At 37.0% G+C, this 15,532-nt stretch overlaps 1 pseudogene across 1 annotated transcript; it reads right to left on the bottom strand.

The window, feature by feature from the left end:
• Positions 1-648: 648 nt before the first annotated feature.
• LOC143595416 (germin-like protein subfamily 2 member 1 pseudogene) lies at positions 649-7,261 on the bottom strand (annotated as a pseudogene). The gene is made up of 3 exons (XR_013146521.1): positions 6,848-7,261; positions 1,214-1,808; positions 649-765 (listed from the first exon to the last, which is right to left on the bottom strand). The product of XR_013146521.1 is annotated as a germin-like protein subfamily 2 member 1 pseudogene (transcript).
• Between the last annotated feature and the right edge of the window lie 8,271 nt (positions 7,262-15,532).

Here is a 15,532-nt window from a genome sequence, read left to right on the forward strand (position 1 = left end):
GATTAGGGATGAGAAAAGTAACTTTATCCAAAAACACCTAATTTGGTAAATACTTTTTAAAATCCTCATTTAGGTAAATACTTTTTTCCCTAATCCTATTTTGATAAAAAAAACTCTTTTTTTTAATATAAAGAATAATTATGGAGTTAAAGTTTCTAAAAGTGTCTAATACATGTTAAAGACTAAACTACACTTTCATCTTAAAATATCTTGTATATTACTTTCTTAATTATTACAACTTTGTCATTATGATTATATATTATTAATTAGACATAATCAATTACTCAGATTTATTTCTCGCACTGCTTACTATATATTGTTTTCAGTTTAAATTTGATGCGCTCACTTCAAAAGCAAGACAATTAAGATGAGACGATACTATTGATCAAATTTATAAATAATGGCATAAGGTGATGGTTAAGTCTTTGGATTTTTACGGTCTCAGGTTCGGAACCTGACATAATGAGGTTTTCCTAAAGTGGTGGGTTTTCTCTTTTATGATGTTTTTGGGTGAGTTAGACTTGGAGCGTCAAAATTAGTATGGGCGGTTGACATCTTGCGTCAGGAAAACTTACTCAGGTATTAGGTGTAGTTCCAAACGCTAATCATCTTCAAAATAAGAAAGTTAAGGATGTTGATTGATGAAGGGCAAAAAGGATATTATTAATCAAATTTATAAACAAGACATTACATAATACACGGAATGCGAACAAATTTTTTGCACCTCTTTTATTGCAACATGAAAACAAGATCTGATGTCACACACTAGAGATGGGCAAAAAAAACCGGTTGGTGAACCGGTTCAACGGTTTAAACCGAAAACCGGTTTTTACAAAAACCGGTTATTTAAAAACCGGTTTGACCGGTTTAGTAACCGCCGGTTCGTATATCGGTTACAAGTTCTAGAGAAAAAACCGGTTACTGAACCGGTTATGGAAAAAACCGGTTAATTTTAAAACCGGTTATTATGAAAAAAACCGGTTATTAACAGGTTATTTTAAAAAAAAAACCGGTTAATTAAAAAAACCGGTTATTAACCGGTTCTAACCGGTTTCTAAACCGGTCCTAACCGGTTAGACCGGTCCGAGTTTTGCACCAAAAAAACCGGTTAATAAACCGGTCCGGTTATTTAAAAACCGGTTTTTTCCAGGCCAAGAAAAACCGGTCCGGTTATTAACCGAACCGGTTTTTTTAAAAAAACCGATTTGTGCACCTCTATCACACACCAAGAAGAGAACAAATAAAAACATGAAAACCCATAAATGGCCAATTGTGTACTTGTGATTTTACTTCTAAGGTTGGAATTTGGATTTAATTTTCTCAACTTCGTTGGTACCAATTTGGAATGCTTTAGCCAACACCACATCATCCACGGGAGGAGTCGAGCCAAACAAAGCGTCGGCGGCCCGTTGGGTGCCCGGCAACTGGCTGTTGAAGGCGGCAATAGCTGCAGCAGGAACTTTACCATTGTTTATCTGAAAGTGAAGTAAACCTCTGGGGAATATAAATACTTCACCTTTCTTGATGGTCTTGGGGAAGAGTGCATTACTTGTGTTAATAAAACCAACATCCAATTCGCCTTCAAGCACAAAAACTATCTCAGTGGCTCTTGGATGGGTATGTGGTGGGTTCAGACCACCTGGTGCATAGTCAATGCGAGCCATGGATACCCCCAGGGTGTTTAGCCCTGGGATTTGTAGGACAAAGGCTTGTGTAACGATTGAACCAAAGGTGTTGTTTGTGAGCCCCGGTTTTGCTAACCCCGCAAAAGAGAAATCAGCAGCTTGTGCGTTGTCTTTGCAGGTGTAACGATTCCGGCAAAATCAGGTATACCCTAACCGGTATATACTATTTATGTGTTATTTAATAATGAATATATGAATTATAATGCGTTTATACGAGTATGTATGATTCACAGTACGGATTATACTCGATTATACAGTTAATCGTATTGGAAATACGATTAACCGATTAACGGTTATTGAAGCCCGAACGAATCGAGGATTACATTATAGACGAGATATATGATATTTAGTGATGTTTACGAAGTATTAAAGCTTCGGGATAAGTGAATTACAGCACAGAAAAAGAAGTTTCGATTTAATGGTACGACGGTACGTTAAACGAAACCTTTAATACCAAACCGAGCAAGAGACGATCGATCAAGCCGAAAAAGATGCGCAATTATTAATAATATGATGTTTTAAGTTAATAAATGTCATGGTTTAAGTTTTTTAAAAGTTTTTAAATCGGTTTTATATAAATTTCATTTTTAAGCCGAAAATGACCGTTTTAGCCTCGTTTTAAGCTGAATTAAACATTTAACCGAAAAACGAACTAAACCAGATTATCCAAAACATTATCCGGATTTCCAAAATCCAAATGAATGGCTAGAAATGGAAAAGTGGGTCCCAACCCCACCTCCCCTTCCCTTCCGATCGGCAGGGGTATAAACCCCTTGCCTCTTATATATATATTTTTTTATTACAACAAGCCTTGCAATATCTTGTGATGGCTAAAAACCCAGATTTGTAGCAAGAAAAACACAAGGTAAATGCATATTGTGATGGCTAAATCTTAGTTTTAGTTCCATATTTTGAGTTTATAATGCAAAGATGAGGTTTTATCTTCAAAAGGGGTGAAAACCCAAGCTATAAACCGATCTTGCTCGACCAAGGGATGTATTTATGATATACAAATGATCTTGGTCTAAGAATGAGTTCAAACGAACTAAAAACGAAATTTTACGGTTTAAATCTTTGTTTTAAATCATAACCGAACCCATGAAAGAAATGGCTTGATTGTGGGTGTAACTTGCTTGGTGTGGTGTTATTGTGCTTGTAGGTGTTGTATCTAGTTGTTAACAAAGGCTAGAAAGCAAGATCTTTGCGATTTGAAGCTAAAAACACAAGGTAGTTCGGTTTTTATATAGTGTATGTGATTTGGACAGATTGTGGTAAATTTAGAGTTAGGCTACGAAATTTCACAGAGATGATCTACACATGAAAATATGAGTTCTGTGAAAATTTGGTAATTTTTGGACAAATGATGAATATTTGGTGAATTTAATGCTCGGTTTTGGCTAAAAATGGTGAAAACTATTTAAATATCATGATAAATTCTGGAAAATTCAAGATAAGCTTTTTATAACATGTAAAAGTCACACAGAAAATTTTAGGTTAGTTGGAGAAGTCTAAGTAGGTTTTTCGGTTAAACGAGTTCTAGGATTTTCTAGCTCGGTTTTAGTGAAAATGGCATGTAAAAAGAGATTTTGGTTCTGGAAAAATTACAGGGGACTATGTGGATGTCAGGGGTCATCCAGGAAAAATTTGGGATTTTTCTAAGGTCGTTTGGTACTTACGACATATTTAGTATTTAAATGGTGTTTAAAAATAGATAAATAAATTTTAAATATAAAAATTAATTCTGGAAATATTTTTATAAAATTCCCCACTGTCAAAAAGTGATTTGTGCAAAATTTCAAGATCCGAGATTAAACGGATAATTATTTGTGCTAAAAAAAAAGAAAAAAAAAACAAACTTTTAAAGTTTAAAACGCGTAAACCGTTAAAGTTCGCCTAAACGAGCTGACTGGTGTATAAAAACCCTAAAAATGAACTATTTTCATATAACTAAGTTAAACAGGTAAAAATAAATCATCCGAAAATAATTCGGATGATTTGGGTAATTATATCCGATTTAACAGTTTCCGGTACACTAAAGACGGAAACGGGTCCCGCGGCCAATCGGGGCGTCTAAACCGAGCTCTAATTTCACAACTTTAATTAAATTATCAGTCAACAACTATTTTCAGGTCGTGTGTGACCAAACTCATTTTTGAAACGTAAAAACGGATAACCGTGCTAGGCACGCAAAACGGGGGGAAACGAACTAATAGTAATTTTGACTATTGAACTCTAAACGATATCACAATCTGAGTCCGGAGAAGTGTTTCTGGGTTAACATTGCCCCCGGAACGGGTACAGTACTGGGTTAACAGTGTCCCCAGATGTACCGGTTAACACGGTTAAAGTTATATTAATAGTGATTGTATAGTAACGAACTTAGGGATCGTATTACAGATCCGGACTAGTAGCTTGCGTACTGTGTTACCTACTTGCTTGCGATAAGGTGAGTTTCACGAGCCTTTTTTTTTTAATTGTTTTTAAATATTTTCTCGGGGCGGAAAGCATGTTACTATTAAAATGTTTAAGTACATACTGAACGCATGGATTTGCGTGTATTTATATATATTTTATTGTACGGGAATCGTACGGAAATGTACTAAGATGGTGATTGTCTGAGTTGCTAACATTGTAAGGCCCCGTAACACGAGTGATTAGCTAAAAGCCGGTAGAGTGTGAATAGTACTATTGGTCTGACAAACACAACTGGTCCGGCATGGATTTGCTGATGTTTCCCAGCCAGTTGCACATGTCTATTTTGTTGTTATTTATTTTGCTATGTAATGTTAGGCATAGCGGTTTGGGGCAGGTTCGTGGGCGGAGTATGCCACGGGGTTGTATGTGGATAGTCAGAGGTTTCACTTGTGGGCTCAGCATAATTACATCGCTAATATATGATTATTATAATGATTTGTCACTGTTTATTTAAATTAGTGAAACTCACCAACTATTCGTAGTTGACCCGTTTTCTTTACATGCTTTCTAGGTACCCCCAAACTGGAATAATTGCTACATGCTTGACGATGCGTGGTTTTTTTTTTTTTTTTTTTTTTTGGTGGAAGCTTAATGATCTTTTGTATTGAATATGTTAATGTACCGTTGGTAAAACTTATGTGCTAACGCCTAGACGGTAACTAAACTCGGAACAATGTAATATGGTGTAAATTAATGTAGTAGTGTTTTTCTTTATAAGCAATGCTGTTGATATCAGACGTGTCTATTGCACCCCGTTATGTTTCCGCTGCGGTTACGGGGTGTTTCAGCAGGGGAATCCATTCAATTTTACACCTGTTTTGTGAATAATAAACATTAATATTTAACTTTTAATTGAATGCTGAAACAAATTATAGTTTGTATATTACTGTCTAAGCAATCATATAAGATTATATACCATTCTCATATATTTTAAGAAACTTTTAAAGGTTTTTATCCAATTTTGCCATCTATCCGATTCTCTAAAGTGTGTATATATATATATATATGTGTGTCTTTGTGTGTGGACTTAATATATTCATTCCATATATTTTTTATGAGTGGAGGAAAAGAAATTAAAATATATAAACTAAAATTATTTTAATTAAATAAAGATAGATATGATTAATCGAATGTTGAGATTTTTTAAGTAGTAAACTAATTTTATAAATATTAAGTGTTTTGTTTAAATTATATGGATACAGATAAGGTATTTAATGTAGATGTCAAACCAAAGAGAAAAAAGAAAATACTTGAATAGATAAATGATATTACACCCATGAATTTGAACTAACACGTTAGTTAGTGACATGGGGGCGTAATTAGTAGGAATTGCAGGGGGTAAAAAGGTTAGTGTTATATAGATGGGTTATTGCATTTTAATAATTTTGATAATGATCTATTGGCTTGGATTAATCTCAACTTAAACAATTTTTTCTAGCAATTGAATTTTTCTATTTATTTTCCTTCAACAATCTTATATGTATTTTCATATCATCAAAAACTATCAGAGTTAGTTTTTAGTTAATATGTGATTGTTAGAGGAAAATCATATGAATGTCTACTAAAAATATTATTTTGTTTGAATCACGATTACATTAATAACCGAAAACAAACATCATGAACTTTTTGTAGTCAGCTTACATCTCAACCTTAATTCTTGACAATCGTCAAATCTTGCAACCAAAGTAAGTCAATAACTAATTTACTTAAACGCGCCAAACACCTTGGTGGATTGTAAGTGATTTATTGTCAAGGTGTGAACTAGTAAGATGGTTGTTCTTGGTTGATGGATCTATGTGTCAACCTAGTATTATCTATTTGTTACATGTGTTATCCTACGCCAAGTTTGTTGTGCGCGCATATATAATGTATATATGTGTGAACCATTGGGTTAGCAAAAGTGAAACTATACTAATTTTGATGTTATTTTACTAATTTCGTGAAAATAACGTTAAAAGTGACGGAAGGTTAACCAGGCATCATGTGGTGGCGTTGATAGCCGAAATACAAGGGTACATACACCAATCAGCCGGTGTCCCAATGATTAACTGTTGTGTGCCTTATGTCTGAGGTTTGATGCAAAACTACTATCGAGCCGGGGGTCTCACCGAAAGCAGCCTCTCTATCCCTATGAGATAGAGGTAAGACTATTTACATTTTACCCTCCTTAGACCCTACCATAGCTTTGCTATTGGTGGGATATACTAAGTACGATGATGATAATAATGATGTTACATGTGTTATCCATTAAATTATGTAATGAAAGCCCAAACTTTGTGAGCATATATGTTATACGTTTGTATGTTTGTGAACACATATACGACGTATATAATATATGACGTGTAACTTACAAGCAACATATATGTTGTGTATATAGTTTTTTTGTTCTTTGTAATTGTAATTTTTCATTCATAGAAAATAAAATTTTCCTTCCTTGTTTCATTTCTTCTTTTCTTTCATGTCATCGTACTTTAACGTTTAGAAAATAGTGGATGTACCTTTACCAAGAAAATAATAGACAAGACATGGTCAAGATAATAATATCTTTCTAATCCCTTCCAAAATTCCAATACGCTATTTGACAAACATTTTGAAGATATTTTTTTTTTTAAAAATATGTTGTTTTTATAATTTAAAAAATATAAACGGGTTTTGTTCAAAATCTTACGACTCGCTAATTAAAATATAAAACGAAGATATGATGAGTTTGCACCTGATGCAAGATCTGCAGGGCAGACATCTTGAAGCAAATCAGGATCTGCTGATACGAAGGAAGCCATGAAAACGGCCATCATCATGCCAATCGTCAACCCGTAATCCCGAGTAGCCATAACAAATATTCAAGAATGTTAAAAGAAAGGGTAAATGATGGACTCGAGTATGAACAAATACTGGTAACTTATCTGCTATTTAAACTGGGTAGGAGAAGACTTGTTGAAAGCAATTTTAAATCGGTTAGCTAGCTTGTCTGTTTCAGTGTTTATAAATTATGCAACCTTCATTAATTTATGCTTTAGGACAAGTCAATTGTCCACTTGCGGCATCCCTCCATCAAGAGTATAGCACAATTTAAACAGAATAAACCCGTACAAAATATTGTTCCAATTTGGAAAATAAAAATCTAATGATTTTTCTTAAGTGATCATGCGTACGTGGTCACATCATGTAAATCATTTTGCAGAAACAGACTACATACCGCCCCCTAATTAATTCTAGTGTGTGTAACAATTCAAGTTTTCTACATTGTGTTTTTTAATCCATGCATGCTGGTAAAACAGTAGAACAAGTAGTCCCTATAGTTGATATATATGTCTATGCCACCCTTCAATTGGACAATTGAAGCAACCAATATATATAATCGTATTCCTGGATGCATGTGCTTCAGCCTTGTAGTTAGGTTTACAATTGGTGGAAAACTGCAAGACGCGAATTCTCAAAGTATTAGTTGGTCCGATATTAGGTCTTGTAGCTAACACAATTGGTAATCGTAATCTACCTACATAAACATGCTTGACCACTCACCTAATTTGATGAACCATGGATCAAACTTCTTACGCTAAATTATGATTTTGAAATGGGCAATTATTTATTAGTTAAGGTTTTCCAATTACATAGAAAATACTAAATATCTAAACTTTTGTTTTGTAGATGTCCTTAACTCAAACGTCTTTCAGACTCCAACTACTCTCTTAAATCCATTTCGTAGAAAAAGAAAAGAACTTGTTTGGGATTGAGTTTAAAAAATGTTTATTAACTTTTTCAAAAAGTCATTTTGAAAAGCCAGTATTCAAGACTTTTAAAAAACTGCTTTTTAACCCTTTTAAATTGTTAAAATAAAAAAAAAATTGAAACACTAATAAGCCAATAAGTATTTTTCAAACACAATCATAAACATGCTCCAAGTAAATTCATAGATAGATACCGCAGTCGAAGAATCATTCGTAAAGTAGAAAAGAAGTTTTATCATTAACTTTATTTTTTTTTTGAACGTCATATTTTATTCAAAACGAAAAGGTATAGCTTGGCATGATGCTAATCCAGAGATACTACACCCAGTAGGCACCCAAATACAATTTAAAAATTAAAATTACACCACGACGCCCAAGCGAAAACATGGAATCATCGCCCTACTTTTTTACTCATAGGAAGCAAGTATTTTAACATCATCTAATAAACACCCACCTTCCATTAAAAACTACATCATTCCTATACTTCTACAAGCACCAACATCCCATAAGAAGTACTGCTTGGACCGCCCTTTTCTAGACTTCGCCTTCATCTTAAATTAATATGAAGCTCTAATAAATCTCGGACCTGAGAAGCAAACACCAAGGGGATTTTACACCATCTATGCACATGTTGCCGTAATACACTTGCAACATAACAAGTAAGGATATGTTCCACGGACACCATCCTAGTGTGGTATATATCTTTATTAACATCGTACCGATTCCATTCCAAAACTAGGCGTGGTGTTTCTTAACAACTCTTTTAAAATCCATTCTGGATAATGAGAAACCCAGTGGCTTTAACGTACGTCGTTAATAAGTACCACAATTTTATTGGTTATCTTTGATTATCCTAGATAACAGAATTATAAACTAACCTAATATACATTCATTCTAGAGAGAACTTAATATGTGGAAATATGATTATATATATATATATTCTAATAATTCAGTTCATCTAGTAATTTGTTTTAGAGTAGTTAACCAACTACCTAACTTATTAACTAATGTACTTACTAACTACTATTATTATATATAACAAATAAAAAGTTTGGTGCCGCAAGTGCCTTATTGGCCAGTTGCCGGCACCAAACTTGTCCGCAAAGTTTGTTTTTATTTCTTTAGTCCAGTCACTGTAACGAACTTAATGAAAGCCGAGCGAACACCAATATTTTTGTGTTTGTTTTTTGATTTAGTTACGGGCTCGACAACGATCGGATTTTACCATCGCTCAAGTTTTACCGACTGACGCCATCCTATTGATCCACATCAACTTTTATACTTTTTCGTTTTATATTTGGTTTTAATTCCGGTACAGCAACACGCGTCACCGAAACCGACTGAATTCGAAAAGACTTACCGACTCAATGCTTGGGCCTAACAACACTTAAGTTTACCACCGTTTGAGTTGTTGCGCCGGGTAAAAAATTAGTTATATATATATATATAGAGAGAGAGAGAGAGAACCCTTTGCAAATTAGATTGAGGACCATTTTGGACCATTAAAAACACCTTTAAAAAAATATTTAGAAAAATCATAAAACAAAAAATAATAAAAAATTTAAAAAGGTAAAAAAACCAAAATTCTTATATTTCTTTCCGGTTTCATTATAAAAAATAAAAATAAATAAAAAAAAACGTCGTTGATATAATGCTAAATATATATGTTTCCCTTGTTTATTTTATTTAATATTTTAATTGTTTTTGTTCGTTTTTAGTTAAGATTTGTATACTACTAACGTTTTTATGTTTCGTAGGTTCCAGGATTTGATCGTGATTAAAAAGGGCGAAAAACAAGATAAAACGAGCCGAAACGGAGATCCGGAACCCGTCAGGAAGAACCAGAACAGAGAACCGGTCAGACCGGGTCGGTCTGACCGCCCCCAAAAAAAATCACGCCGCGCCGCGGTAAGGGGGAAGGCCAAATGCCCTCCGCGCGGCGCCTAGGCAACACTGGGCTAGAGTTATTTCATTTTTGCTTCTTGTCGGGTCTTGTTTTCGCTATTTAAACACATTTAACTTAAACCTGACATAACCTGAAAGCCACCGACCGATTTTGGAGAGTTCTTGGTGCTATTTTACGAGTTTGTTGGTGATTTTGAAGGCGAGAGTGTCACACCCTCAAAATCCACTAACGGAATTTTACCGTCAGAGGGTGTGAACTAACAGGATCGGAATCATTAGTTATAATCAAACATCCTAAGTAAAGTTTTCAAACCACGAAACATTTAAGTGTAAATAAGTGCGGAAGCGTAAAATCATAAACCAAGTGTTGCGTCACGCAGGATGACTTAAACCCAATTGATAACAGTTTAAAAACAAGTTTGCAAAAACGATAGAGTTCAAGGTAATGCATGATCCTATACCGCGCGCCCGCCTCGGCTACCTGAGAATAACATACTAAAAGTGTCAACACGGGGTTGGTGAGTTCATAAGTTTATATAAATAAAGCGTTTGCGTTTGTGTTTTGCGTTTGCGTTTTGCGTTACCAGATAATGTTAAGTCAATTATATATCTATAGGTAGCTAGCCTATAAAACAAGTATTACTAAGTGTTCGACACCGAAGCTGACTGTTTATCAATTGCCTTGCCACCATGTCTATCCAGACCATGGAAAATGTGTTAGCCAAGATTACACCCGCTCGACCTCCAGTCGAGTTTAGCATTGGGTGGGGTTTTTCAAACCCAGTAGTACTACTCAACAGTGACTCGCTATTATCCAATATTAAACGGTTCGATGTTATGAAGGACTTTAGTTGTTTCGTTTGCCACTTAGCCTTTACAAGTGATATATAATCTAATAACAAAATATAAAGCGTTTCGGAGTATGTATTCTCCCCCAAGTAAAAGCGTTTAAAAGAGTAAAAAGGGGAAACGTGAAACTCACTGTTTGCGAAGAATTCAAAAACAAGTCAACCAAGAGATGCGCGTCACAGAGAATTCTCACTAGCGTTCTAAAACAAGAATGAGATTTTCTAAGTGTTGGAACTATTATTGAGTCTCTAGACTCGACACATAATACCTATGCATAAGATACGTTTCGTGTTTCGTTTGTGAATTGTGTGTGACTCAACAAACACATTGGTGATACGTTACATGTGTGAACAACTACTTACGTGTCAAGTATTAATATTGTACATTACTAGCAATCATTCCCCACAAGGGCAATTTAGTCAAAAACATGGCAATTATCTAGCAACAAGCACGTTTCATTTATTTTCATATAGTTCAGCAGCTAGTTCTATCAGGACAGATTTGTACTTGAAAGATTACTCTATTCAACAGATCATAACATATCAATTAATTCACCAAAAATCGTCACAAAAGCACACATGAGTTAGGTTTCCACAACTATTTTTATTGTATTTTTATTCTACATAGATTTCTCACAATGGTCAAAACATTACAGTAAACTCACAGCAGTCAGAATCATGCACAACAGAATGTTATTTGTTATTCCCGTTAAATGAAAAATCCAATTAATACAAGACCAATTGGGTTAGGTTCCTAACTCAATTTAGTTTCTTCCTGAAGTTGAACCAACCCATTTGGTCTTGTATTTTATGAGATATCTTAGTCGCAAAACAGCCTAACAGCAGGTCTCCCAAATCAGCCTTGCACAACAGTTTTGTAAAATAATAAAAACAGACTTTTATACGTCCAAAAATTACAAACTCGGACTTTTCAGAAATTAGACTCGACCTAGTATACTGTAGAATCAACAATCGTATCAAAACATAATATTAACATCGAGTTACAGCCATCCAAACACGAATTCAATAATCTGTCCAGCATCAGTTTTCATCAAAACTCAATAAACAATTAACCTATGAACTAACAATCATGCATGTAACCCTAAATCATCAACAAACAACATATTTAACACTTAGGTTTTATGATTACAGGTTTAATCATACAATTAAATGAGAGAATGGATTAGATATGGTGTTTATATTACCTAATTAGCTTCTTAACTCTTCGATACAGCTTGAAACCGACTTGTATACGTGTGTGTGTGTGTGTGTGCCTTATGGCTCGGTACACGAGAGAGGAGAGGGGAGGGGGGCTGCCGCCAGGTGAGAGGGGAGGGAGAGAGGGAATTAGGGTTTAGGTTATTAATATGTTGTTTATATATATAATTATGTTACACTTAACCCCCTTAAGCTTCTAATTATTCAATTTCTAGCATAACATAGACTTTTGCATCTTGAGTTAATGTTTTACATATGAATATCAAATAACACATAAACCTAACACATAATTCTCAAATACTTATTGTTTGGATGTTTGTCGTTTATTCACCAATGGTTTGCGTCAACTCGTTTGCGTGTCGGTGCAATCCCGAAAGACTACATGTGTAGTGATTGTCAAGCGTCAATTAAAACCCTAGTTTAAATGTGCGTAAGTGATCTTAAGTTTGAATTAACGGAGTTTGAATTAACGGAGTTAACCTGAAATTGACGAGTGTCACATCATTCCCATGTTGAAAGAATTTTCGTCCCGAAAATTTGAGTCAAGTCGTGATGGGTGTCTGAAAAAGCAAGAAAAATTTTCAGTTTGTCATATCATTCCCTAGTAGAAAGAAATTTCGTCCCGAAATTTAATTCATACCTCTGGTGATTTCTGACGGTTTGCCGGCTTTCGCGGTTTTCGGTGTTTGGTCAACCCTTCAAAAAGGTGAGGATACTTTTTCATCATTTGATCCTCGTGTTCCCACGTGAACTCCGGTCCACGTCTCGAGTTCCAACGAACCTTAACGATTGAAATTTTGCTGTGCTTGAGTGTTTTGGTTTCCCAATCCAAAACTTCGACTGACTCTTCGATGAAACGTAGCTGTTCATCAACTTGCAACTCGCCCAAAGGAACTGCTTGGGTTTCATCGGATAGGCATTTCTTCAAATTGGATACGTGGAATACATTGTGTACGCTACTGAGTTCCGTTGGTAGATCCAGTCGGTACGCCACCGGACCAATGCGCTCAGTTATCCGGTAAGGTCCAACGTATCGTGGAGTGAGTTTGTTTCGCTTTCCGAAGCGAACCACACCCTTCCAAGGTGAGACTTTGAGTAATACTTGGTCGTTCACTTGGAATTCCAGAGGTTTTCGGTGCTTGTCGGCGTAACTCTTTTGGCGATCTCGTGCTGCTGCCATGCGATTTCGGATTTGGACAATCTTTTCTGAGGTTTCGAGCACTAGTTCGGGACCAGTGATTTGGCTATCACCCACTTCTGCCCAGCAAAGAGGTGATCGACACTTTCATCCGTACAACGCTTCAAACGACGCTGCTTTAATGCTTGCGTGGTAGTTGTTATTATACGAGAACTCTATCAAAGGCAAATGAGGTTCCCAACTTTTTCCGAAATCCAACACGCATGCACGCAACATGTCTTTCAAGGTCTGAATGGTGCGCTCACTTTGCCCATTCGTTTGAGGATGGTATGTTGTACTCATATCAAGGCGGGTGCCTAGTGCGCTCTGTAGTGACTTCCAGAACTGCGAAGTGAAATGGGAATCTCGATCAGATATGATTGAGACAGGCACTCCGTGTCTAGACACTACTTCTTTCATATAGATGCGAGTCAGTCTTTCCATTTTGTCCGATTCCTTGATTGCTAAGAAGTGTGCATACTTAGTCAACCGGTCAACGATCACCCAGATGGTATCGCATCCCGTTGGTGTTTTGGGTAATCTCGTGATGAAATCCATGGAAATGTGTTCCCATTTCCACGTTGGAAGTTCCGGTTGCTGTAGCAGACCAGATGGTTTCTGATATTCCACTTTGACTCTTGCACAAGTCAAGCATTTGCTTACGTAGATGGCAATGTCGGCTTTCATGTTTGGCCACCAATAAAGTGCCTTTAGGTCATGGTACATTTTATCCGAGCCAGGGTGGATGGAATATCGAGACTTGTGTGCTTCGTCCATCACAAGGGTTTTCAACTCTCCGTATCGAGGGACCCAAATCCGGTTTTCGAAATATCGGACCCCGTCTGATTTGGTTTCAAGCTGCTTGTCCATGCCCCGCATGAGTTCTAATGGGAGGTTATCGTCTTTCAACGCTTCGAGTTGAGCATCCCGAATTTGATCAGGTAAGTTGGTGTGAATCGTGAGTTGTAATGCTCGTACCCGTCTAGGTTTATCGGTTTCTTTTACGCTGAGAGCATCGGCCACTACATTGGCCTTGCCAGGGTGGTACTTGATTGCACAAACATAATCCTTAAGCAGCTCGACCCAACAACGCTGTCACATGTTCAGCTCCTTCTGATCGTAGATATGTTGGAGACTCTTGTGGTCGGTGTAAATGGTAAACTTGGTACCGTACAAGTAATGCCTCCATATCTTAAGAGCAAACACCACAGCTCCGAGTTCCAAGTCATGGGTCGTGTAGTTCTTCTCGTGAATCCGTAGTTGTCGAGAGGAATAGGCTATAACTTTTTCGAGTTGCATCAGCACGCAACCGAGACCTTGTATCGATGCGTCACAATGTACCTCAAAATTTTCTGTTCCCTCGGGAAGGGCTAGGATAGGGGCGCTACAGAGTTTGGTTTTCAACAGTTGGAAAGCGGATTCTTGCGCGTCACCCCAATTGTACTTAGTACCCTTGTGAGTCAAAGCGGTGAGGGGTTGAGCAATCTTTGAAAATCCCTCGATAAAACGCCGGTAGTAGCCAGCCAGTCCTAGGAATTGTCGCACCTCAGTCGGAGTCTTAGGTGCTTCCCAGTTTTTGATGGCCTCTACTTTGCCGGGATCGACATGGATACCATTCTCATTGATCACATGTCCTAAGAAATGGACCTCGCGAAGCCAAAATTCGCATTTTGAGAGTTTAGCGTACAGTTGTTCCTTCTTTAGTAATTCCAGGATCAATCTCAGGTGTTCTTCGTGGTCGATCTGGTTCTTGGAGTAGACGAGGATATCATCAATAAAGACGATCACAAACTTGTCGAGGTACGCCTTGCATACTCGATTCATGAGATCCATAAATACAGCTGGTGCGTTGGTTAAACCAAAAGGCATAACCGAAAACTCGTAGTGACCGTACCGAGTTCTGAAGGCCGTCTTTGAAATATCTTCTTCGCGCACTCTTAATTGATGGTAACCAGATCTCAGATCGATCTTCGAGTAGTAACTCGATCCTTGCAGCTGGTTAAACAGATCATCAATTCGGGGTAAGGGATAACGGTTCTTGATCGTCACCTTGTTCAGCTCTCGGTAGTCGATGCACATGCGGAAAGTCCCGTCCTTCTTTCGGACAAATAAGACAGGGGCTCCCCATGGTGATGAGCTAGATCGGATAAAACCCTTATCCAACAAATCTTGCAATTGAGTGGACAACTCCTGAAGCTCTGCCGGTGCGAGCTGATATGAGGCTCGTGCTATGGGTGCTGCACCGGGGGTCAATTCGATTTGGAATTCGACTTGCCGAATAGGTGGGAGTCCAGGCAAATCCTCCGGGAAGACTTCCGGAAAATCTCGCACAATCGGTATGTCTTCGATTCGCTTCTCCTCCGCGGATTTCTCGACAATATGGGCTAAAATTGCCGGATGACCCTTTCGTAGATACTTCTGCGCCTTCATGAGGGTGATGACGCTGGTGGTCATGCCGCTCTTCTCGCCCTGGATCGAAATGATCTCGCCGGAAGG

This window comes from Bidens hawaiensis, unplaced genomic scaffold (assembly GCF_021521415.1).
Source record: "Bidens hawaiensis isolate Kalapana, Puna unplaced genomic scaffold, B.hawaiensis_p1.1 tig00045120_1, whole genome shotgun sequence".
NCBI lineage: Eukaryota > Viridiplantae > Streptophyta > Magnoliopsida > Asterales > Asteraceae > Bidens > Bidens hawaiensis.